General features: G+C 41.1%; 1 protein-coding gene across 1 annotated transcript in view; it reads right to left on the reverse strand.

Annotated features, from left to right (window-relative positions):
- LOC141577999 (trafficking protein particle complex subunit 9-like) overlaps positions 1-23,832 on the reverse strand; it is a 110,527-nt gene that overhangs the window by 83,814 nt on the left and 2,881 nt on the right. Inside the window, exons 3-5 of the mRNA XM_074366433.1 lie at positions 12,206-12,391; positions 9,503-9,727; positions 2,697-2,820 (exon numbers count right to left, since the gene is read on the reverse strand). The gene's annotated coding sequence lies outside the window, so the exon portion shown is untranslated. The remainder of the gene's footprint in view (positions 1-2,696; positions 2,821-9,502; positions 9,728-12,205; positions 12,392-23,832) is intronic.

Consider the following 23,832-nt stretch of genomic DNA (forward strand, 5'->3'; position numbering starts at 1 on the left):
CCCATCTGAGGGTAAGAGCAGCCAATGCAGAACCTTGCAGGGAAGCACTGACAAGACTGGACACAGAGGATCAGAGCTAAACTAAGCCTTCTGATGACACGAGCTTGTCACTGTGTCATTTTACAGATGAAGATATATAGAGAGAGGTGGGGTGATCTTGCTCAAAGTCACACAGCTAATAAGTGGCAAAGTCTGTAACCCAGCTACACCCTCCGATGTGACGCCCCCACTGGGACACCCACAGGGTTCTCTCGTGCCTGCCGGACCAGTCCTTTACTGTCACTCATAACCAACCACAGGGTCTGACCGTAGTCTGCTTTTCAGCCTCTTCTCCCTCTATTTTCTCAGGAACAAGGCTGCTCGGGCCACTATGTGACTTACGGCTCGCCAAACCCTCCGTGCTCAGGGTGGTCTTGCCTGTGCATCCAGCACCCTGCTCAGAGGCTCTTCCTCCCCTGCAGGAGGACGTTTCCACTCTCCGCAGGGACACCCCCTCAGGGAAGCCCTCTTTTCACCCTCAGAATGGCAGGTGTCCCAGGCCACATCCCGAGCTGCCCCATTAGGACTGCGCGTGCCCAGGTTTGCTAGTCAGACCAGCAGCCTCAGAGCCAGGGTTTATGCCCGGGTCAACCTGCCAACCTACTGCCCGCCTCACAGCCCCCAGCCAGCAGGTCACCTGGAAGTCGCAGCAAGTGCCCCACCCAATCCCGAAGTCTCTTCATTTGCCAGCAACGCTGATGAATGTTCTCCAACCTTTGGTCATTTTTGCACAAAACAGCAGCTTCCACTGTGAAGCAGGGGGTTTTCTCTTCTGCTCCCCATCCTTACTGGAAACGTCAAGGGAAACCAAAAGGCCTTTTCTCAACCCTTTTCTGATGACACCCTCCCACCCACAATATTCACATGCTCAAGAGCTTTGGGTCCACGTGGTTTTGTTTCCCATACGCTAAGTGGCTCAAAACACTGCGGGATTCTTTCTCTTTTGAGAGTATTTGTTTGTACTGAGTTTATCGGCTTTAATCACTTTTTGTGTCTCTCTTCAGTGTCCCTAGCAGTTGCCACTTCTTACTCCATTCAGCAGCCTCCCTCCCAACATCTAGTCTAGGAAATGAGCTGTGATGAGGGGCCCGGGGTCAGTCACAGAAGATGGAACTAAGGCACAAAGAGGTGACATATTTTGCCTGAGAAGATCAGCTTCAAGCCCCAACACTGTGTGTCACGTCCCTCTGTCTAACACTTATGTTAAACTAGTTAACTTTGTATAGATTATGGTTATAAACAGATGAGGTATCAAAATACATACAAGGACACACATCAGCTCTATGATGTTCATTAACTCCACTATTCTGTTTCTATTTATTTTATTTCTGTTAAAAAAATTAGGAAACTCTGCAGTCAATATAGCAAAATGTTAATGGGTTTTAAATCCAGAATGTAGATGCGTAAGTGTATCATTAATCATAATTATTTGTATGCGCACAAAATTATTTGACAGTCCCTCTCCCCTACCGCTACTCACTACTGGCTCTCACCTGAGCTCCCAGACCACACATTTAACAGCCTTTCACTTTACTCATAGCTGAACTCATCAGTTTTCCCCCAGAGCTCCCTCTGAAGTTTCCCTCCTCAGAGCACAACAGGACCATCACTTACCTCATTAATCCACCCAGAAACCTGGGCCTAACTCCATCCTACCTTCACAGACATCATTCATCCTTTCCTTTTTACCATCTAAACATGCCTAAAGTCTGTTCGTTTTTTCCCATTGCCTGTCCCACTGACTGTCCCACCGTTTAAGTGGAAGCCACCAACACTTCACACCTGGACTCAAGAGTCTCCCAAGTGACCCCACAGCCGCTCTCCCATATTAGACACAAATGGGATATTGTCACTCCCGTGCTTTTAGGACTCTTTTCAAACCTACTGTTCTTAGAAGAAACTCCAAGTTTTTCACCTGGTGAAGGTGTTTGCCATGAAACATTGAGCTCAGGAACGGCAGGACCCCCCTCCTTCTTGGCCCTCCCCTTTCCCCAAGGCCCAGACCTCTCCCCCTCTGCCCCACCCTCTGGCACAGCGCTGGCCCAGGAGGACCTGCTGAGCTACACCAGCCTGTATTCTAACCCTGGTCTTGAGTTCTTAGCAAACTGCTTCACTTATCCATACAAATCCAAGGTAGATTAGAAAGATTATAGATGTTGAGCTAGACTATTGATTTGGGGATTTTGCACTAGCAACCTGCAAGCATATGTTCTAATGATTCTGTCTTCTTAAAACCACACCCAGATTTAAGGAGTATTTGTGGAATGCCTTCGGAGTAAAAGGGACTGTACTTTAACAGACTATATGTTTTATAACATGAACAACCCGGACAGGGTCACAAATGGAATCGCCTCACAAGTGACAGAAGACAGGTGAGAGGCACAAAGCAACAGGTCTCAAAGATGGTAAGAGCAAAGTTGTTTCGCCAACCCCCAAAAATTCCTGAAAGAACCAAAAATTCTGAATTTTGAAAGTAAAAGGCTATCATATATAGAAATAAAATAAATGATCCTCTTCATCAGTGTTTCAAGATCTGACTCCACATATTTCAGCAGGCCATACTGAATACTAGCACAGAAATATCAGATGGACTAGTGGTGAGTAAGTTCCAGGAAAACGGCAGAAATTCCTCCACTTGTGTAAAGACATACACTCACCTGCCGAAGGTGAATGTAGAACGCATTCTGGAGAAATTCGGAAGCTTCCAGTGTCCGCTTCTGAATGGCAAGGACACGGACAGCTTGGGAGCATGCTTCTAACTCAGTCACCGGCATTCTTACACTGCAGGGGGAAAAGGAGGCCCTCAGTCGAGAGCAGAGATATTCCTGTAGTGTTTCCCAGGCCGAGCCTCGGGGACTCAGTGCCCTGCAGCAGCCCGGCCCCAGGCGAGGACACGCAGCGTGGCCCACCCAAGCAGGAGGGGCACTGTGCTTGAGAAATCCCATCCCCGATGGGGGCAAGAGGGGCTGGTGGGGTTGAGTGAACCTATAAATGCCCACAGAAATATGCCTGCATTCATTCAAGTGATACAAGCAACAGAAGCAGGCTATTTAACAAAATTTCAATTTTCAGTGGAAATTTTGCCATTCCTTTCCACATGTCCCCTGCACTCTAAGACAGGCTTAGGCTCTCTCACACCTGCAACTCTGAAGCAATATTTGTGAAGTAATTTTACTTTGCTGCAAGTGTCCTCGCTCCCCGTGTCACTGTGTCTGTCCTCTCTTAACACAGTCGGATATCTTCCTGGATCTCTACCTGAGTTCCTTTCTCCTCCTCCTCAGATCCTGAGATAAAGGACAAGTGAAGACTCATGACCAGAAAAGGCACTGTGGACTTGACCGAAATCCACAGTGAACCCCTAGGTGAGTGCTGCCCACCCCTTACCTTCGATTCTCAAGGTTCTGCCCAGGGTGACATCCAGCCCAGAGAGGTGGCCCAATTAAAAGCTATGTGGCTTGGGCACGGGGACAGGTGCAGGAGCTGGTTCCGGGGCCAGGCCCCTCCCCACGTCTGCTCCCCTCTCCCCCGAAGCCCCGCTGCCAAGCACTCAGGCTCGGTGATCTGATGTCCTTCTCTTCTACTCTACTCCAAACCCTTTTCCTTTTCCTTTTTTTCCCTAATTATCCCCAGCTGGAGTGATTTTTCAATCGCAGTATCTAAAAAATTTCCTGCAGCCGAAAATGAGGTCTCCAGATATCAATGCCCATATGCTGGCTCCTGAAGAGAGACGCTGGCTAGGGGGACCCTCACCAACACTCACGGGGCATCAGACATGTTCCAGGGTCGGACACCCCCAACAAGAGTTTGCTGTGACCCCTATGCCCGCACAGCATCCCTGCTCACAAAAATATAGTTGGCCCACTTATCGGTTATTAAGAAGCAAAAATACAAAATTGCTCATGTTTCTTACTAAAATTATCTATGAAGTGGAAAAGGGAATTGTAAAAGAAAAGAACAATTTTGACCCCATGTTAAGTCTGTTCCTTTGGCTTTAAACCTGTGCCCTGTTTTCTAGGCTCAGACTTGCTATCTCTGCACCATTTGTAAAAGAAAGTTGCCTTTAGACTGAAATATCCAGGACAGCCTCTTCTCCTGCCTGTGATCTTGAAGGATGCTAACTAATCTGCACTTATGTAGAGATGGCAAGTAGCAAAATAGAGAATAACTTTGTTTTATTTTTGGAGGTTTTACAGGGGCAACATGATTTGATCCACATGGACAGCTGCAAGAACAGCGGATTCAAAGGACAAGCAATTCATACAACAAGAAGTTTCCAACAACCAACTGCAGCCCCGCCCCTTTTTAGTATAAAAGGAGACTCAATTCTGACTTGGGGAAGATGGTTCTCCAGGACATCAGTCTGCCATCTTCTGGGTCTGCCAGCTTTGCAAATAAAGTCACTATTCCTCGCTCCAACACCTCATCTCCCAGTTTATTAGCCTGTCATTTGGTGAGCAGAATGAGTTTGGACTCGGTAACAAAATGACTGCATTGGAGGTAGTATGTCTCCACTGTTTCTTCGTTTCCAATATGTAACATGCATACTATTTATGATCTAGTGCAAATAATTCATCAAAGACAACCACAAAAAGAATCTATACTCACCCAGCTATCAACACTGAAGTCAAAACCTGTCAATTTTATATGCTGTTTAAGAACACAACCGAAAAACATAACATAGGGAGTCGATTCCACGGAAATAAAATTATTTCTACTCCTTCAAAACTTTTTCTTTTCTTTTCTATTTTATTTTGTTTTGCTTATTGAAAAGAAAATGAAAGTCAAATCATTTTATTTCACGTATTTTTGTTATAGATACATACTTTAAATACTACAAAAAGACTTAAATTGCAATAAAAAATTGTTCATATATTAGTATAAAGATATATACACAATCAATGGGGATTAGGAAAGGAATGGATATTTAGTAAAAATCCACTGCAATCCAGTCTTTTACAAGCATATCCTGGAATATAAGCTCTATTATCTAGGGAGCCTCACCCACATTCTCACTACTGAGTCCCTTAGTAATCAACCACTAAGTCACCAGCATAGAACCATGTGATCAGTATTTTAGGAATAAATGAGGGAATTAGCTCATTCAATTCTAAAACAAAATCCCTAAAATAAATACTGGACTTATTTACAGATAAAGAAAATTTGTCCCCAAAAAAGTAAAGTTTCTTCCTCAAGGTCACAAAGCTAATAACTGGTAAAGGTAAGATTTGAACTAATCTGCCTGATTCTAAAAACTAATTTGGAAATCCCATTCGACTGGGGCGTGTCCAGCTGCAAGCCTAGAACCCTATCTTTGTTCAGAGCTGGCCTTAGACAGCCTGAGACAGCACCCCATTCCTGTGGAACTCGAGGGCAAATGATAACAATAAGGATTTTATATCCAGCAGTTTCTTAGGTCTCATGTATATAAAGTGTCAGCAGGTCAGCAGAAAATCTCTGGGAACCATGAGTGTGTCCAGACCGTTTTGCTGATTAGAAACTCAATCTATCAGGATAGAGTGACCTTCCCATGAGAGGCCACATGGACATAAACTAAAGGCAGCTGAACAATGGAAACTAGCAAGACCCCGGAACTCAAGCAAGGATCCCTGCCATCCCCCACCCAGTTTCCTCTTCATCCGTGTGGACATGAAGACAGAAGACCCGGGTTCTTGTCCAAGTTACACTATCATGGATTCTCACCCATAAAAAGTTACGAATCTATGCTGTCATAAGTCCTTTCCAACTCAAATATGATGACACCAATATCTCAGCAGAATATCTATGTCTCCACTTCCCCTCTTCTAATAGGAGACTATTTCTGTGGACACAAAGCAGAAATCCAATTTAAAAAACCATGCAAAAAGCCAGGCGAATTTCTGCTTAAGAGACTTTGCTCTCACGCTCAGTGAATGAAAACTCAGAAAAAGTGGTCCTTCTAACTCAGCAAATGGGAGGTAGCCTGATTGTGTGTGTGTGTGTGTGTGTGTGTGTGTGTGTGTGTGTGTGTGTGTGTGTGTAAATCAAATATAATCATGTCTGGGACGTGTACAGATTATTTTTAATTTCACTGTAATTTCATGGGGATGAGCCAACATTTAAAGTAATTTGAATGTAGTGTTCTGAGACAGACTCAGTCTCTTTTGGTGGAGGAGGTGAAAGGGGAGAGTAAAGGAGGAAAGAGGTAAATGAAGCAAAGAAGTTAGAATACTGCTAGGGAAAGGCAAGACGATAATTTTCTTCCTCATTGCATCACATACAAATTAGGGACTGGATTTCCCCCGTTGTCTTATGGAGCACTGAGTTGCAGAAGAAGAGGTGACAGCCCATTTCTCACTGAGATTGTGACTGTACGTGGCATCTTATAGACACAAATCATTTACCCTGATGAAACACTCTAGCAGCAGGCTGCAATTCTCCTGTTTTGAGAGACAAGAAAACAGGAGTTCAAAGCGGGTAGATAACTTGACAAAATTCAGAGGACCAGTAAACCAGAGAGGATGAAATCAAACTCAGATCTGAATGCAGAGTCTGATTTTCCCACTCCCAGCGCTGGAAATTCCTTAACACACATGCTCCCCAGATCCCCTGCAGTGTTCCTGGCGCCAAGTATTTCCCAAGGTAATGGTCTCCAGTTCTCACAGACACAGCGCTATGTGTAGCCAATGACCTTGATCAGACCTTGATCATCTACCTGCCACGCCCAACATGCTTCACCATACAGGCAGGAAAGCTGGCTTTCAAGTGCATACAAAGCCACCCTTAGTCTAACCTGGGATCTTCTGCAGTTTTCTCCAGCCTAAAGGCAGCCATGAAAGTGCTCACAGTTTGTACGTGAGCCACACTACCTCTCTCCATCTGTCTCCCCACCTATACTACTTAGCTATGAACATTTTGAGAATCTTGGAAACAAATTTTTAAAAACAGAAAAGAAAGGATTCTGGAACAAGTACTTAATACTTACAATTTTAAATGACAATTTACAAAGTGAGTATTGACAAAACGAATCTTCCTTTCTAAATGTCAGTTTTAAGCATTTAAAAATATAATAGCAAAAAATTCTCACTTACAAAATTAACAAAAACATAAAAAATAATCTGGAATAAATTCAAAAATAATGCCCATATTCTAAATGGACAAACTTCAGGACTGTACTGAGGGTTAAAGTAAGAGGTATGAATGTAGAGACATAAACATATTGCATGGAGAAAAGCAGTTTTGTAAAGATGTAAGTTCTCCTAAGAATAATTCAAAACTTACTAAAATATCCCATGAAAATTCCAATCTGATTTTTTTTAACTTGAACAAAATATTTTGGAATTCTTCAGGAATAATAAAGTCATAATACTTGACAAGAAAATTTGGGATGGAAGAAAAGAATCAAAAAAAATCAGACTGCCAGTGATTAAATAAATTTTTACAGTATGTAAGATATGGTGCTGGAGTAAGGAAAGGAGATTGACAGAAGGGAACCATGAGCTCAAAAAAAGACTCTAGTGTATGTAAGTATTTTGTAGAGTTGGGATTTCAAATCAAAGAGAAAATTATGAATTCGATAATTGTCCTGGGACAGAGAATCACCTGGAAAGAATAAATTCCATTCCTGTCATAATGACCACAAGATAAATTGCAGATAGTGATGTAAATATTAAAAAGTACTAGTAACAGCAAATACAACTCTTTGCTCTTATTAACTCAACTTCTCCTCACTATAACATTTACTATTATAATCTCCATCTTAGAGATTAAAAAAACCTACAGAAGAGATTTATTCCATTATAAGAGAGTATTTCTAAGAATAATGTCAAAGATAAAACCCATAAGGAAGACACTTACTATCCTAAGAATAGTTTGAGCCACAACAAAAATCAAAAAACTTCCTGAACAAAATGAAAGGAAAGAAATGACAAGAAAAAGCTCTGTGATACATGTTGATGAATTCACGAAGTTAATTTTCATAACATACAAAAAGCTTTCACAAAGCAAAAAGAAGCTCCCTCACTTAAATGTGGGCAAAGGACAAGAGGAATCATTCATTTTAAAAAAGTCAAATGGCTAATGAGTGAAAAATGCTCAAAACTTCACTGGTCATCAAATGCAAACAAAAACAATGAAAAAGCACTTTTGCTTATCATATTGGCAAATATTTTTAAGATATTCTAGCTAGTGTCCATCTGTGGGAGAACAAATCATGAGCGACTTTTTCAGAGGATGACATATCAATGGATTTGTAAGCTCTGAAAAACGTACATACACACTGACTCAACTCCACTTCTAGGAATCGTTTCCTTTAGGAAAAAAAAATCAGTCCAAAAAGATGTACCCATCAGGGCATTTACACAGCACTGTTTACAAAGGTGGGAAGAAAAACTGAAGTGAAATCATATCCAGCGATAGAGAATTGGTTACATAAGTAATTGTGCATTTTTTCATTCCCCAATGGAGAAGGAATTTCTAGTCACTTGAAAGGAGTCTGTGATGAATGTAAACGTCACATCCAGGGACTAAATTTCCAGAAGCCTTAACTAAAGGAATACACATACAAGATCACAGGAATGTCTGTACAAGAAGGATGCAACTCAAACATTCTTTCTGACAGTGGAAAATGGAGAAAACTTAACTGTCCACCATCAAGACAATGATGCGGTAAATCAAGGCGAGCTGCGGGCCCTGAGGGAGCCGGCGTTTCGCCGTGGTCCAGGGCCTTGTTCACAGCACTCTCCCACCAAATGTGTCCGTGGACAAGAGACGACACCCGCACATCAGGAGACCCCTCCAGTCTATCTGAAAGGGCCGGGTGAGTCTGGAGTGGGAGGACGTCCATGATATACCCCTGAGTGAATAAAGCGTGCTGCAGAAAAACATATAGTATGGCCTCATTTTTAAATAAAGCATATATACACACACCTATACATTGATTTCTCATATGTGTATATATATGTATCTCATAGGCATAAAGGTCATGAAATATATATACCAAATTTTCAACAGCTTTTACTCCCAGGAAATAATGGGAAGGGAGTTAGGGGCCTTCCTGTACCACCACAGTTCTCTTTTCAGTATTTCAGTTAAGTATACTTGGAATTTAAAAGTTTATTTAAGTCCGAAGTAAAATGGACGATGCCTCCATAAGACAGAATTCTACACTGGTCTTTAAAATTCATGCCAGGGGAGATAGAATATTGTAGAAAAACATGTAATAAGCCAAATGGAAAATGGAGGTCTCCGAACAGTAAACAGGGACAGAGTGCTCACTGGTTTTTATGACAGAGATGATACACACTGACGAAAAAACAGAAAATAAATGTTAAATTGTTAATTATTATCTCTGAGTAGCGGGACCAGGATAGACTCTTTTGTCCCTTTTTTCAAATATATTGTATTAAATGCACATTATTTTTCATCTGAAAAAAGCATTTTTAGACGTGTAGTACCACGCAGTGGGGAATAATACATGAATACTTACAGAAACAAGTACCTAGGAGACACCGCAGCAGCGCCACACAATGTAGAACGGGCAATCCTGATTAACACCGTTCAGTTACATAAGGATCCACAAAGTGAGAGCACCTGCTGTAACAGGGCGTGGCCCCCTTCTATTTGTCAGTTGTATCTTCAGGGCTGAGGCAGTTCTGAGCACGGCCAGTGTCAGTTCATGTGTCTGGATGGATGCTACTGGAGGTGAGGGCACCTGCAAGCAGAAAGGAAGAACAGAAACCATCCTCTGCCTTTTCTGTTTTGCTTCTTTGTTACTTTAAAAGAGAGGCATAAATAAGATAAACTGTGTATCTCCCCTACTGAAATTTCAGTAATGAAACCGTTTTTAAAGGCTTCAGAGCTTATATTCTGTCTATAACTGTCTTTTCAACAAAGCATCATATTTATTAAATGTTAATTGACTCAGTTAATTAACTCCCTGTTGAAACATTCAAGTAAAGATCATGAAAGGCCTTACGTAATAGAAAAACACCTGCAGTGACTAGCTCAGCTGTCTTGACGGCAATGCAGTCAGCCCCCACCATCCACAGGCCCTAAGCTCCTGATGCTGGTAAGAGAGCACGCTGCCGCCTCAGATGGAGAGATACTGTGAAAGCATTTTTTGAACTCTACAGTACTGACAAAACATAACTGACAAATCCCAGGCTCCTTTGAAGCTGTCATTTTCGGTTTCTGGCCAACCCCAGTCAATGAGCAGAACCAACCCATACCCGAGTCATGGGACTCACGTGGGAAGAAATTTTGTAGAAGTTTCCAGGTACAGAATGTAACCAACTATATGTAGAACTCTGATAAAAGAAAATATGAAATACTCTGATGTTGAAGACACTCAAAATATTCTCCTAAGCCTTAGTAGCTGGAAAGGTTGGGCTTCTCCTCAGCGACTTATTTATTTCACAGCCAGTGAGCATCTCCCACAAGCCCTGTTTCCCTGTGTCTGCTGGGAGCCTCAGGCACACTCTTGATGTCGATCTTATAAGTCACAGGGCAGACGCGTGTCTCTCATGCCTGCCACCCTCACACAGGCTCGCCTCCTAGCCTCACTGTCTGAACTTGGCCCCATTTCCTCACCTGTTTATTTGGTATCTGTTCTTCTGTAAGCTGCCTGAAATGCTTTTTGGAACAAGTCAGAAGAATGAGTGGGTAGAGAAATGGACAGTTGGACAGGTGAGAGGTGGGCAGACAGACAGAGAGACTCCAAGAAAAGGGGAACAAAGAAAATTCCCTATGCAGAACCCTCTTCTAGTCAGGGAAGAAAACCGCCACGGAGACGTGTGAAGAGCTAGGTGGATAAGGGCTTTTTCCTGGATTCCATGAAAAGTCCCACCAAGAGAGAGGGTAGAACTATAAATAATAAAAGAAAAAAGCATGCATGCTTGAAAAATATATCTACAATATGTACTTTCTAAAGAATACATTCAAATCAGCAGGGCCCAATTACACAATCCTTGGGTATTTACAGAAATTAGAATCCCATCTCCAAAGCACAAGGCATCCCTTCGTAGCACTGAGAGTCTACAAGGGGCTGTTATAAAGCCTTCACCACAAAAGCTATGCTCTCCTGCACTTATGAGGAAGGAGCAGCTGTGCCCGGGCTGCCCACGCGCATCATTTGCACCCTATAGCACCTCTACGGGGGAGGGACGCCTAGCGAGCCCCATCTCTGCAGGACAGAAAACAAGACCGGGAGAGGCTAAGCCGACCTACCAGTTCTCCATCTCACAGGACTGGTCACTCCAGGACTCGAACTCGGACCCACGTTTGTAATCACGGTACTACCGTGCTTTGTGTGCTTTTTGTGTGTATAATACATTTGTTTCTGGCATGAAAGTATATTTAATAAATGATCGGTTGTCCTGTCTATCTCATTTGCTCACAATCAGTCTTTATAGTGTTGAATTGTACTCTTTTTCCGTGGAGAAAGAACGGAACGAGCGGGTGTTAGAATGAGGTGGGGCTCCATTCTTTATCTGTTACCTCATCTCATCCAAGTCCCCAACCAGGGAGAAGGAGCAAATGTTTACTTCATCTTTTAAAGAGAGGGCTCCACTGATGGTGACTTAACTCCAAAACCAAGTATGGGGAAAGGGCACATTCAGCAACCAGAGCATTATCACCAGTAGGAAGGCAAAAACAGTTCACGGGAGGGCTCAGGCGGTCACCCTGATTTAATTTCAATCGATAAAACAATAATGCACTCTAAAAATACTAGCATGCAATGGATTGGTTCTTTCTTGACATCTAGCAAGTTTCCACAGCCCACATGTAAAATTATCGTGAACCAGTGAAAGGAAGTGTCTACAGACAAGAAAAATCAATGCCACAGGTAAACTGAAACCCAGGCTGGAGGAAAGGAAGAGAAAGGGCATAGTAAAGAAGTGGGGAAAGGCTGGGGAAAAAAAATCATCACACGGACTCTCAAGCATCATCCAACAAGCATATAATCATTCGAGAGAGAGAGTTACTGAGGTCCTATTCTGTGCAACATTGTAGAGCGGGTGAAGCAAGAGCGCAGCGACCATTGTGGCAGCAAGTGGCGGGGCTCAAATACACTTCTGATCCCGGTACCTGGCACACTTGTCCTCAGTATAAAGGGAAAAAAAAAAAAAAGTAAAATAACTCTGTAAACTCAAAGCATTGTTAAAAAAAAAATTAAACAAAACCTAAATACCTGGACAGACAAACCACGCACATTGCTGGATCACAAGACAGCGCTCTTGGAATGGCAGTGCTCCCCAGAACGATCCGTATATTCAACCTGGACTCGATCACAATCCCTGCGGGCTCCTCTGCAGAAACTGACTAGCTGCTGCTACAATTCATATGGGAATTCGAGGGTCTCAGTAACCAAAACGTACTTGAAAAAGAAGAACAATGTGAGAGGACTTGTAATTCTCAATTTCAAACCTTACAACTGTATTCCTAGGTGAGATTAGAGGCCATTGTGAAGTTATGACTGTGTTTATCCGTATTTTCTAAATTCTCTACAATGAATATAACTGTTACAATAAGAAAAATAGAAAGTAAGGTGTCTTTTAAAACATGCACACCGATTCATTCATTGGGAAAAAAACATTTTAACTATAAAAAGGTAACCAAATATCTAGTGAAAAAGGACTACTTAAAATCAAGTGTGTATTTACATTTTTCATAAATTGAAAACTGAAAAGCACAAACACATCAAGTTTCTAGGGAGACCGATGCAACATATTAATAGTTATTTTCAAAAATACTAATTGAACAATGAAAACTCAAGAAAGGGAAAATCGCGATTGACAGTCAAATGCAAACACATGGAGAGCAAAGGCCTAGAAATCACAGTTCCTTTAACTCTGATACTAATTCAATAGAAGAGGAAATTCCTCCCTGTGGGGACAGTGGAATCCCATGCATAAGTCAGGATACACAGTACAAACTGCACTAGAATCTGGGGTGAATTTCTTTGAAGAATTCTAAAGTTACAACATTGCTGAAAAACTATAAAAACACTGAAAGACAGATTAAAACACACAGTCATATATATTATATAGAAACATATGAAGTCTGCTCCCATGTTGCATAGAATTACAAACATATTTGTTCATTTATGGGCACTGATTACTTTTTCCCAGGTAGAATATTTCAACTAAAACAAATAATCAATAATACACACCTCTTGTCAAATTTACTTGATAAGGTACTCTTCTATGTAACCATAATTTGTCTAAGATAGATCTAAAATTAGTGAAAAAGATCTTTGTATGGTTTCTTGAACTCTTCTCAAAATTCCAAGCTTAATTTTAAAATAGATCTGAGCAGTTTTTTCTATATTAACTTTTCCCTCGTGAAATGAACAGCACAGTCTATTGTCAAAATTCTGTCCTTACAATGATTCACGAGCACTGTATCCTAACAAAACTGCTGGACAGCAAGGCACTATCCAGACACTGTGACCAAACAAATGAAACACAAGGAAGACAGTGAGCCTATTCTGGAGGGTTTACCGTCTGTGTCAACTCTGGGGTTTTTATTTGATTGGTTTGATTGGGTAGCAAAATAAAAACAATCAAGTACTTTCTTCTTTAAGCATCCTGTAAGTCATGACTCTGTTGTTAGTGTCATGAGAAGGAAAGACTAAAGCAAGACTTCATTAGGTCAATTAGCAATAGCCATCAATGGAGTGTGAGTAAAAAAGAAGTTAACTGATAGCAATGCTTCTGCCTACATGAGACCTAAAATAAACCTACACTGATCTCTTTAAGGAAAATGAGGAGATGAGGCCCCAATGAGAAAAACAAAAACTAACAAGAAATCAAAAAAGTAAAGACTTTTTCATTAACGATTCCAGGATGGAGTGGAGCATGGTGGTGAAGAGCACAGATGCTGGGGACAAACATGAGGGTCTGAACTCCCACAGCACTGCGTAGCTTTGACACTGATAAGTCAGTGAAATTTTCTGCATCCCAGTCTCATTTCCATAGACTTGGGACAACAACAGCACCCGTCTCCTAGAACGGTCCTAATAATTAAGTTATTTTATATATAAAAGGTTAAATAAAATACCTCAGATATTAAATATTACCCCAAAAGAACAAGGAAAAAGAAAACAGAGATAAATTGGAGTTCATCAAATTTTAAAACTTTGCTTCAAAGGACACCATCCAGAAAGTGAAAAAACAACACACAGCAGAAATTTTTTCAAATCTTTTATCTGATAAGGAATTTGTATCTACCAAAAAAAAAAAAAAAAAAAACAAAAACAAAAACAAAAAGAACCTCCTACAACTCAACAATAAAAAGGCAACTGAATTAAAAAATGAATAGAGGATCTGAAAAATATTTTTCAAGAAAAATATACAAATGACTAATAAGCACAACGAAACGATGTTCAATATCACTAGCTGTAAGGGAAATCAAGTCAAAAGCACTAGGAGAAACCGCTTCACACTCACTACAATAGATTATAATCAAAAAAGGAGTAACATGCACTAATGAGGACACAGAAGATGCAGAGGTCGCAGCCGTTGCTGGTGAGGATGTAACACAGCCTGGCCACTTTGGAAAAACTCCTGGCAGGTCCTTAGAGAGTTGAACATTTGGTTTCTGAATAACCAGGCAATTTTGCTTCCTGGGCACACACGTAAGAGAACTGAAAACAAATGTTCACATAAAAACTCCTACAGGAATATTCACGGTGCTATTACTCATCACAGCCAAACATCAGAAACAACACATATGTCTATCACGTGATGAATGGGTAAACAGAGGGGCCCAGCCATACAGAGGAATATTATTCAGCAATAGCAAAGCATAGAGTACTGACCCAGGCCACAACGTGGACAAATATTGAAAACGTTACTCAGTGTGAAAGAAGTCAGTCACAATAGATGCTTCCACTTACATGAAGTAACTAGATTTACATGAAATTTCCAGCAGAGGCAAACCCACAGAGAGAGAAAAGTGGCTCCCTGGGTCTGTGGGAGGATGGGGAAGATGGGGATGTCTGCTTATGCATAAGGAGCTTCCTGTTGGGGGGATGAAAATGTTCTAAGATTGAATGGGATGCACAATTCTGGGCATAGAGTAAAAACCACTGTACATTTTAACGGGTGAATTGTTATTAAAACTGTTAAGAACGAAAGCACCTCGGGCCAGTACCTTCCCATAGTAAATGCAAATTTTTAAATTTTATTACAGGAAGAAGAAACTGCCCTCAGCATGAAAGCAGGAGTTCAGCAAATGTGAGTTAACCGAAATTGGACAAGAGCATTTCACTTCAAACAGTTGCTGAGTGTACACAAAATATTAAGACATGACAAGGAAAATCAGTTTGACATCACGAAGAAGCATTCTGCTTCAAATGCAGATCAAGGATTCGGCAAGCCCAGCTGCTAGAAGTGACCAGAGAAGAAACCTGGTTCTTTAAACAAGCACCAGAGCCAACAAGGAAATAGTGGTGATGAAAGCAGGCGGCCGAAAATCTGTAACAGTTTGCTACAAATAATTTCTCCACTGAAAATTCAAAAATAAAATGAAAGTGATATAATACTGTGTTAACCTCACTTGAATGGGCTTCCTCCGGTTCTCGACAGTTTTGTAACCCCGAATGAGAGACTCAGGAGAATCAGAATGGCTCCTGTGAGTCCCCAAATGACTGCCCACCAGCACGCTGACAACCATCACATCTGCCAGGGAGGAATTGCAGAGAAGAGACCAACTTCTGAAAGGCACAGGAAATATTGACAAGGGAAAAAAAGGCTGATATCAGTCTTGGGACAGAGGCCCTGAGAGCAGAGGCCATAAGGCTGCAGGTGAACTGGAGTGGCCCTGGGGCATGAAGGGACCACGAGGGAGCAGATTTCAATTTTCTTCTCTCTCTCCCTCGGGTAGGAGAGATAAATTCTGCATCCTTCTCACCTGGAACAGTGGGATCTGGCTGGCAGAAGTCTTACCGACATGGAATGAATGACTCAAGACTGTGGAAAAAGGAAAAAAAACAAGAGGAAGTAGGGAGCCAACTCCAAGAGCCTCTCAAATGCTCCCATATTTATTGGGTATAATCAAAGGAAATAGTCTTTAACAGTTGTGTGATAGTAAACAGGAACTTGGGGAAAGACAGGATGAGACAGAGATTGTAGAATCCACAATGAGTAAAAAGGCTTAGTTTACCTTTAGGGGAGTCATGGGGAGAGGGGAACAAGATAAATCCTTTAGATATTCATTACAAAGCAGACCACCAGTCCAGCCAGGTCCGTGTTTTGGGGATAATAGACTATCTAACAGCATGCACGCCCAGCATTTATAGCTGAGGGCCTGGCTTATTGCTGTGCAATGAACAGAGTGCTATCTAAAACCTCAAATATGCAAGCAAGGCATTGTCTCTGCTTTTTATGGCAAGGAGACAGGAGTGAGGATGCACAGGTGCTTGCTTGAAAGCAGTTACTAAGCACACTTTTTCTTCTTAAAGTTGACATGCGTCTGGTGTCTGTTAAATTTGTTAACCCAATCATGGGCTATCACATGGAACCCTTATGGAGGACAACCTAGGATGACAAATCCTGGCTCTGGGTCTTTTCCTGCCAGCTTCGGCCATTCCAGCATGGTCTAGACACATCGCTGAATAACGATCCCAAAGAACCACCCAGACTCTTAACTCCTGGTGCTTGGAACTTAATTTTAACTCTACACAACTTAACATAGAAAAGTTTCAGAAATAATAGATATTATATTCTTTTTATATCTCATCATAGAACTGATTTTTCTGATTGCTCTAAGCTGCTTCTACTTGGTAAATCACCTAATTCTGCAGGTGAATTCAGTACTTTCCATTGCGCATAACTAGACAGTCTGGGCCCTCTGACTTCTATTGGTCAAATAAATACCGATACACCTAATTGATTTCATTGTTCATCAATTTCAGCCTGGAGGTGAGGGAGTGTCACTCTGTTCCTCAGCCCACCCTCTACTCTATTCTCTTCAGCAACTCAGGCCTCCTGAATACAAAACGTAGCATCTGTATCCCTTCACCTACACTTTCCACAAACGCAACAGGAAACATCAGCCTAGAGAATGAATTCAACACAAATGTTAAAACAAAAATCTACAAACCTGAAGCAACTCCATCTCCGAATCATGATACACAATGACATGAAATTAAGGGTGTCAGTTACAAAGCACGCGTGAGCCTGACCACCTCAATTCTATTCTTCAAAGGAAGGAAGGTTTTCATGTTTTTTATTATCATTCTTTTTCATTGTTTCTGATTAAGCCAAAAAATAGTTTATGAAATAATTAAGCACTGCAATAACAGATTTTCGCTGTATCAATTACAGAAGGCATTCAGAGGGGATAGGAAAACCCACCTATGTAAAAAAGGCAAAATTTCTTCCGCTGTTAAGGACACGTATACAAAATGCAACAGAGAATTCAAATTCATGTGGAGAGGAGCAAAAGCCACAGAATCAAACAAAGTCATTACTATGAGTCAATTCAAAACTCACTGGACAAACATGCTCAATGCATTCAAAGAATTTTAAAGGCACACTGCAAACGATTCACTTAATGATCTACAGGCTAGAGGAAGAATTTCCCTCTTTAACAGACAACAGAAATCAATAGGTTACCCCAACAAACGAGGACCAAACAACAATCAGTTTTTTAACAGTTCTGATAAATCAGCATGTTCTAAACATCAAAATCCAAAAATTTTAAACATTCATTCACACCACAATGAAACAAGCACTTAAAAAAAAAAAACAAAAAACAACAACCCGAAGAAACTAAGCACAATTATCATGTACCTGGATCAATGGGAACTTCTTGTAACGCTGGAAGAAAAACAGGCTATAGCCTTTTACTTAAAAAATAAAACTACATTTAAAGATAACTGCTAAAACACCTTTCATCATTCATGTTGCCTTGAAAAATCTGAGGCACTCGTATCTGATCAGAAATGCAATTCTGAGTAACAGTATTTTACAATTCAGTGCCAGTTTGCTTTAGTAGAAAAAAGAAAAGCTGCTGTTTCTCATCCTGCACAAAGAGTAAAAAACCTTCCTGCCTCTATCTCCTCCTATTTTCTAAGCTCATTCTCCCCAACCCTTCTGAAACAAGTATGAGAACCATTTATTCCCACCAATATGCCAAATGACAAAAGAGTATCAATTTATTTGTATAAATATATGCCTACACATTGAACTGGAAAAGAAAGGTATCAGAAGGCTATATGGAACTTATTTCTACCTTCCTGTAATCACACACACACACACACACACACACGTTCACAGAGACACAGACATGTACACACTGAATTACTGGGCAATTCACAAGCTGAGGATTCCAATTTGTAGAAGATAACTTTGTAGTTAGTTTAAAAAACAAAACTGTCAGGTTTTGAAAGCCTTCATCATCTGCTAAATCATCCAAATATCAACGAGACCCAATTAGCCTTCTCTGTAGAATATAATTTCCCATGATGGCAAAACAGACCCTAAGTAGTGGATCCAAGACTCGTGTTTATCACTACCTATGATCGTTTTTAAACACGTAAACAGATTCAGAAAGTATGTCCCAACAACATTTATTCTTATTGAAATAGCATATGTATTCATATGTCTATACAGAAAATAGGTCCCATGATGGTGTTTAAGACCAATTTTGTGTATTGAAATATTTATTTTTAAGTTCAGACAAGGAGGGTCTGTATTACTCAGTTGTAGAACACCTGCTTAGCATGCACAATGTGCTGGCTTCAGTCCCAAGTACCTTCATAAAAATAAATAAAAATAAGTGCATATTTAAAAATAAGAATAATGTTATAAAAAGAGTAAATGCAGACTAAAAACCACTGCAATCTAGGAGCCATAATTTTAATAAAAAACGAGTTTCTATCAAATATTCACTATATGACAATTACAGAGACAACCACAAATCGCCCCTGACAACATCACGTGTGATTCTCAGCAACCCTACTAAGTAGACACCGAAGAGAAACCCAGCATTGCGGATGAAGAAACGGAGCTCGGAGGAGCCGGGGAAGCTGACCGTCCTGCTCCCCGTGACACCACGTCAGCCCAGGATGAGCGCTGACAGAGCTGCACTGAGGGGACACCCAGCTTCACGGAACCTTGGTGCACTGGGGAGTCCCAGAAAACACTCAAAACTGTTCAGTGAAGAACCAGCTCAAATATATTACTTTGTGCCACATCCTTTAAACAGGGAACATGATTGAGACCTTTTTGATGCCTCCGTGTCCTTTATGCCATTATCAATTATTTGCCCTCTCAGCATGCCCAGTCATGAATTGGACCCCATATTAAGTGCACTCAGATGGCAGAGCTTTTAAAGCTGTTTTATGAAGTTTGTAAGACTCTGTCTATGCCTCACACAGGCGGTCATCCATCACTTCTCACCGGTGTGGATTTACCACATGAAATCACACTATTCTGCTTTTTAAAATCCCTCCATGTAATCCAGACTTTTCAACAGCAAAGAAGCAGCTCAACCAGAAACAGTGGATAGCTTTTCACCAAATGGACTCGAACAGCCCATCGGACTACCTGGAAGCCCTTTTTTTCTATTAAACCCACTTCCAAGGACTTCATCATTTTCTGATTGGTGGACTTGGCCTCTGACTGGCCTACTCTGAGAGCTCCCAGCCTCACATCCGGGGGTGGGAGAGGACCCTGCTCTTCAGGGAAATCAGTGCGGAAGGCGGAAATCTTCCACCCAGGTCCGCACGGGTAGAAGTGCCACAACGTGCTCAGAAAATATACCGTCAGCAACCCTGGGCTCCCATGGACTGATGTCACATTAACCAAACTCATGAGAGACTGATGCAAGAAAACCAGAAATTGAATTTATTAATGTAACAGGAGATGTGAAACCACGAACCAGACTGAAATATCAGAGTTCAACTATGAGTACAGATTCTCCTCAACGGCCCAATCACAGGCAGGCAGCCACATGGCAACCATGGAGAGAAGCAGAGCAGGAAGGTTTTCTAGATTAACTCAATGGAATAAATTTCTGTTATACGAACAGATCTGCAGCCCAGAAGACATTTAACGCCAATCACGGTGCACTGTCCGTGGACAGTGGCTGAGACACGACTGTGAGCACCTGTGTAACTCTCCTTTCCTTGTCCTTTCTGGGCTAAGTTATGCACAGAGGTATAGAGATCCAGGGATGCAGATACATCTAAACACCCAAAGCCCATCCCTGGGAGCCTGGAAAACAGACAGCCAGGGTTTAAATACCAGCTCTTTCACTTACTAGCTCTGTGACATTGGCCAACTTACTTACTCTCTCCGTGCCTCAATTTGCACATTGTAAACCTGGGATAACAATCAAATCTCCCTTACTCACTTGTTGTGAAGATTGAAGGATTCATTTCTGTAAAACGCTCAGAAAAGTATGTAGAACATTTTTGGTGCTCAACAAATGTGAATTTAATAAGAAAGTGATTTACAAGTCTCCCTACTAATCATCTTCTGTGTTTCATGGCTAGTCTGAGTCCCAAAGGAAATCCTTATTTCCCCTCTTATAAAAACTTTGGGAGCACCCTTCTCTTGCATCCCAACACCTGTTTCAACTGAGGGAAGGGATGCCTCCTCCACACTCCTCTGGTCCATGGAGAGGGCTTCCCCCTTCACACCCCTTACCCCTGGCCAACGGCTAGCACTCTTCACAATAACAGATTGAGGTGTGAGTCTGGAGAGACAAGCAGGGCATATGAAACCTTTCCTTTCCCTCCAGTGTTGGCCACCCTTGGGAAGCACCCGGGATGCTCAGCTCCATGGCAGTTCAGCCCTGTGCAGGATGGGGCAGATCATCTTAAGGGAAGGCTCACTGTGGCCCAGAGCTAACTGGGACTGTGTGAGTCTCTAATTCTGGGACACAGTATCATGACACGCATTTTCCCACAGCCCTGAATTTCATGGAGAACGTGGCTTCATCAGTAATAAAGGAGACATTTATCGCCTGTCTGTTCTTCTGTGTCATCTCTCAGTTGGCTGCTGGAGAAAACATGTGTATAAGTATTGGGTCCACTTAAGCCCCAATATATATGAAGTACCAAAAAATTCTGTGGCTTAACATTGTTTCAGGGCGACTGTGTAACGGTCCTGACTTTGCTGATGCTAAATTATGGGTATAGGAACTATGGAACTTCCTCAAATATCTTTCATCATAAAACCAGCTTTTCTTATTTTCCTGTTTCTTAGTAATAGCCAAAGACTGTAAAATGATGGCTTCATACAAAACAGGAGCTAAACTTTATGAGCCCTTTGACATTCCCACTGTGCTAAACAATTTACATAATTTCTAATTCTCAGAATTCTGCAAAGTTTATACGAGCATCCCCATCTCACAGACGAGGGAGAAACTCAGAACAAACTGACTCAGGCTCATGTGGCTCAGTGGCAGCGCTTGCAAGCAAACCCAAGCCAAATCACTACACCCCTTCTTGTATGTACAAAATCACCTCCCACCAAATGACACACAGCGGCTGGGCCAATACTCAGGGAACTCAGTACACTTTTCAGCTATAAGGTGCTCAAGAGGCCGCTTCTAGCTGCTTTATAAAATCCCGGCTCACTGGTTGCTAACACTGGAATAAAAGACCGATTTTGCCATTTTTTGCATAGCAAGTCTGAAATGTTCACAGCGAGATGAGAGAATAAAACAAAGATATAAGCAGAATAATTTTTCCATGTAGACAGACATAATGGACATTGTGCTATTCTGAAGCACTAAGCAAAGGAATCAAAGCAAAAAAATATTTGTTAAGCCTTCTTTTACAAACAGGAAAATTAAGACTGTATGAAAGTGCATCAGCGCCTCCTATGGCTAAAAAGACCTTCCAGGTTGCCGGGAAAGATGCAACACAAAAATTGCCTGTTGAATCAGAAACAAGAATCTGATAACTAAAAGCTTATGTAGCACATACTGCAGTTTGCTTCGGGGAAGGGAGGGGTATTCAGTATATTATCTGACTTTGCTAATACTCTTGAATATAAACAAAAGACACAGGCTCATGGAAACTCATCTTAGAAGAGGAAAGAATCCAGTCCAGCCACTTCATTTTACAGGAGGGGAGACTGAGATGTGGGATCTGTCCTTCCGGCAATCAGCAGCAAATCTCTCTCTCCTAGGCCTCATGTCATGCAGTGTAGCAAAAACCAACAGATCTGTACTAGGCCTCTATTCATAAAAGTCACGTCTGTATTTTTCCAACAGTAGGTCATCTAAGTATCTTGCAAAATACTTCTCAAACAGCCAGGAAATCATACAAGTGTATTGAAATACAAAAACTTTTATTTGCACATTAAAACAGCATGAGCTTTATTCTATTAAAAAAAGTGACATGTCAAATCAATGTTTTGATATTTTAAAACCTATTAAGCATGCAGAAAAATAAATCAAAATTTCTTTAATCACAAAAGAAAGAAGCTTATTCCCTTAAAATGATCAATGTGGATTTTTTTAAACTTAATAGTTCTGGTCAGATTTCTACGAATTTAAATGTCTGAGTGGATGGTTACACGGCAACATGAATTCTGAGTTGTAACAACACACTTTCTGTGTAAATAATCTTCAAGGCCGTCTGCTTAAGGTGATTTAACTAGTCCCTGTCTCACTAGAATGATACAGATTTCATTAAACCTTCATACTGCACACACACACATAACCCTGAATCCTTGTTACTTTAAGCCATATTCATATATTCATATATATGCATATTGAATATGCATCAGAAACAAGCCACACTCTTTAGTATTCAGAGTTGCTCCTTCTAAACTATCTGTCCTTGTGACAGCATATTTTTACAAAGCAGCTCTTGGGTGCTTCGTATAAAAGGCGTCTACATCTCACAGTCAAACAATGTAAACGGCATCACTCAAATTTCACAAATGAGGAAATGTACTTAAGCCATGAAAACAACTTACATATTCATCATCAGGAAAGAAAAGAGTAAAGATTTTACTTAGAATATTCACTGACAAAACTTTCCTCCATACTAAGACTACATAGAACAAATTCAGTCTTTGTAAATTTTTCTGTCAATAAGCACCACTAGAGAAAAACAAGCAACATCATTAGCAATGGTTGGACTTTCAAAGCCCACTCCTATTTTGCACTATAATTATTTTTAATGTTTTGTTTTTAGTGTTTACATAGCACTAAAATAAAAAAATATAAACCTTTTAAGTCATTGCCTGAGAATGCAACATTTGTGAAAACGTACAATTTCAATTTATGCCACTCTGTCTCACATTCTCACTGGTGTCTCTACTTTGAAGGCTTCATCAAACTGAGATCGCTAAAATCGTTCATTTATGGACTCACAGGATTTCGGGAAACCACTCAACACAGGGCTGATCAGAGGAGCCATTGAGAAAGCATCCTGTGCAGCCTGAGTTCCAGCCCTGAGTCTGCCAGCGACAGCTGTGTGAGATTTTGGACAAGCTGCCCCATCTCTCAATCCCTCAGCTGCAAAAAAGGAGACACTGATACCTACCCTTAAACTCCTGCTATGAGGTAAAACATGAGGAAAGCATTTTAGCCTTAGGGAGGTGTCCACTCAGAGCAAGCTTGGTCATTATGATGATGAGGATTACTTTTAATAAGTTAAGGCAGACAAAAAATTAGAAATCACCATAAAGGGGAAACATTTTATGTCAATGAGCATTTCCTTTTGAAAGGATTGCAGAATGTTTTATAGAATTTTTTCATAAACCAAATTTTGTCCACTAATTATAGATTTACAGGTTCATGGACATGTCTCCATAAAAAGAATTAGAGGCCTCTAACCTCTGA

This window comes from Camelus bactrianus, chromosome 6 (assembly GCF_048773025.1).
Source record: "Camelus bactrianus isolate YW-2024 breed Bactrian camel chromosome 6, ASM4877302v1, whole genome shotgun sequence".
NCBI lineage: Eukaryota > Metazoa > Chordata > Mammalia > Artiodactyla > Camelidae > Camelus > Camelus bactrianus.